Here is a 3,581-nt window from a genome sequence, read left to right as displayed (position 1 = left end):
CGGATGGAGAAAATTGTGCTCTTCCACCAAATGCAGATTCAAATCCCGCCCTCCCCCTTCATAACTTAAAGGTTATGGGACCTGGTGTTGGGAATGTTGGAGTCAGAATCCTGACTTGGTCCTTTGCCTTCCGTCTTCACCTCTGTCCCTCATGGAGAAAGCCTGCTCAATTATCACGGGAAGAAAGCTTATTGAGGATATTAACTTTTTACCGGTGTTTCCAGACCCTCGTATGAAGCCCAGTTCTAGGGAGTGGCACCTGCTTTGCATGAGTGTCATTCCTGGGTCATCAGATTGACTGGTAAAGTTCTGTGGGAGAGAACATCAGAAAAAATCCATCAGAACACTTGGGTCTAGACTCTCCTGGCCTACTGTGTCGGTCTGTCTCCAAACCCTCTTTGATGAGACCTGATCAAAGCAAACATCAATAAACTTGACAAAAACTTTGTTGTGGCCAAGAAGGAGAATGGGATTTGGGAGGGCTACAACTGCCTAGGGGCTACCTTCTGAGCATGTTTGTGGAGGCCGGTATCTGGGAACTTTGGTACCTTGCTATGTGAATGGGGAGATTCTTTTCTACAAAAGAAATCCTTGCCTAGGGACGTGTGTTTGTGTCAGTCACCTCCGATGCCTTCATTTGGACCACTGCATCGGGAAACTGGGTCCTTGGTCTAAGTGCTTGTTCTCTTCTGAGTGAGGGAAATCCCAGCCTTTACTGAAAACTAATCTTGATTCTTTCCACCCTGAGAGATTCAAAACCACTTCCGAGAGATGGAAGGGATAGAGGAAAAGGTGACCCTTGAAATGGGAACAGAGTCTGCTTGTATCAAGCCGATCCCACCTCTGGGTGGGGACAGTATTTGCTCATCCAACTCTCTCCCTGCCCCCTTGTAGCAGTAATCATCAGATGTGCTCAGTTGAAAGGGATTCCCTTTAAACTGACTCAAACAGGTCTCCTTCCTTGTCTAGCTGGCTGTCTGGCTGAACCCATGGGCTTCGGTAACTTCTCCTGAAAATAGGAATTTTGCTCATTTTTCCTGTGCATCGAGCAGCTGTGATCATGACCACTACGCTATCTTGCTGTGGGCACTGCCCCCTGGCCTCCACTTATTGGGGCAGCTTGTGTTGGGGTGCTTTGGCCACTGACCCCGAGGGAAGCCAGACTTGGATGTGTGCACCGACGTGCGCAGTGAACCTGAGGAACACACGGTGTATGAGATAAAAGAAGTTCACACTTTTGGTGAGGGGAGTGAGTTAGGGGTAGAAGAGATGTGAAGAGAAGGTGTGCCTTACTTTTTGATGAGGAGAAAGGTGTTCACTCTTCAACCCCTTAAAATGAATTATCAAACATTTACCAAATCCATTACTTTCTTTAAAAAATGTAATCTGTACTTTGAATTTGTCATACCAGATTTAAGATTCTCGAAGTGGTCTGCCTTGGCGTCTGGTGAAGGACAGGTGGCTTTGGTAGTCTCTGAGGATTGAAATGTGAGGGAGACAGTGCGAGGGAGGGTGGGGTCCAGGACTAGAAGAGCAGCTCTTATGGCCTTCTGCAGATGTGGGTTCTCTGGGAGTTCTCCAGGTGAGTTTTTCTTTTTTTATAAATGCAATTTTACTGAGATATATTCACAAACCATGCAGTCATCTGAAGTGTGCAGTCATTGATCACAGTATCATCATATAACTCTGCATTCATCTCCACAATCAATTTTTTTTATTAAATTCAGTTTTATTGAAATACATTCATACACCATACAATCATCCATGGTATACAATCCACTGTCCACAGTATGATAACATAGTTATGCGTTCATCACCACAATCTATCTCTGAACATTTTCCGTACATCAGAAAGAACCAGAACAAGAATAAAAAATGAAGTGAAAAAAGAACACCCAAATCATCCCCCCATCCCACCCCATTTGTCCTTTAGTTTTTATCCCCATTTTTCTACTCATCCATACACTAGAAAAAGGGGGTGTGATCCACAAGGTCTTCACAATCACACTGTCACCCCTTGTAATCTACATTATTATATAATTGTCTTCAGGAGTCCAGACTGCTGGGTTGGCGTTTGGTAGTTTCAGGTATTTACATCTAGCTATTCCAATACATTAAAATCTAAGAGATGTTGTCTATATAGTGCATAAGAATGTCCACCAGAGTGACCTCTCGACTCCATTTGAAATCTCTCAGCCACTGAAACTATTTCGTCTCATTTTCCACAATTTTTGAACATTTTCATCACTCCAAAAAATAAAAATAAGTATAAAAATAAAAATAGAAGTAAAAAAGAATACCCAAAACATATCCCCTTCCTCCCCCACTTTTATTCATTTACTTTTTGTCCTCATTGTTTCTACTCGTCTCTCCATACACTGGATAAACGGAGTGTGAGTCACAAGGTTTTCACAATCACACATCACACCATGTAAGCTATAGTTATATGATCATCTTCAAGAATCAAGGATACTGGGTTGCAGTTTTAACACTTCAGGTATATTTTCTAGCTATTCTAATACACTAAAATCTAAAAAGGGAGATCTATATTATGCATAAGAATAACCTCCAGAATGACCTGTCAACTCCATTTGAACTGTCTCAGCCACTGAAACTTTATTTTGTTTCATTTCTTTCCCCTTTTGGTCAAGAAGGCTCTCTCAATCCCATGATGTCAGGTCCAGTCTTGTCCCCGGGAGTCATGTCCCACATTGTCAGGGAGATTTACACCCCTGGGAGTCATGTCCGATGTAGGGAGGAGGGCAGTGAGTTTATCCAGGTCAGTTTTTAAAGACAAGGCTGTAAAAGTTGGTCTGTCTACACGGCAGCTGCAACCTAAAGCCTGGCATGTGACCCTGAACTTTTCATGCTGTGTACACGCAAAGATGGTTTGCTGGAATGTGACTGTTGATGACAGAGCCCCCTGTGGTTTCCGCCTCTGCCTCCACAGGTGTACTCCAGTGTGTTCTGTGATCACACAGTCAGTCATGTACCAGCTTGGTCCTGCTCCCCACAACTCAGTCCCAGCATCTGCAGTTCTCCTTTAGCTCCAGCTGCCACTCCTCTTTTTACTCTTTTCCCAACTGCATTCATCTTATGTCTGTTACCTAGATATGCTGCTTCATCAGTTTTCTGTTTATTTCCTCCCTGGAAAGTGGCACTGTGTCTGTGGGATTCTAGCACCATATTTGATAGCAATTCCTAGCTGGAGCAAGACGTTACACTTCTACTTTTTAAAGTAGAGCCAAGTTGGGGCTAAGAGCCTAGTATTTACAGTTTCTGCTAAATTCTCATCCTGTGCACTTTGTTAGGGGCTCAGTAAAGGTTTCAATTATATTTAAGCAGTTCACCAAACCTACCTCACCAGAATTAGTAGGTAGAATACCAATTCTCTCTGTGTAACCCCAATGAACCTTTAAGATATAAACAGGTACTGTGCTAAGTACGCCTGATTTCATGTAATCCTCAGCAACCCCTCAGGCTTCAGGGAAGTTAAATCAATTATTCAAGATTAGATAGCTAGCAAGTGGCAGGGGTTGCATTAACCTCAGCATGTTTATCTCCACACTCTAAATTTCTGA

The sequence above is a fragment of the Choloepus didactylus genome, chromosome 4 (genome assembly GCF_015220235.1).
Source record: "Choloepus didactylus isolate mChoDid1 chromosome 4, mChoDid1.pri, whole genome shotgun sequence".
Lineage (NCBI taxonomy): Eukaryota > Metazoa > Chordata > Mammalia > Pilosa > Megalonychidae > Choloepus > Choloepus didactylus.
Note: the sequence above shows the minus strand (reverse complement) of the source record.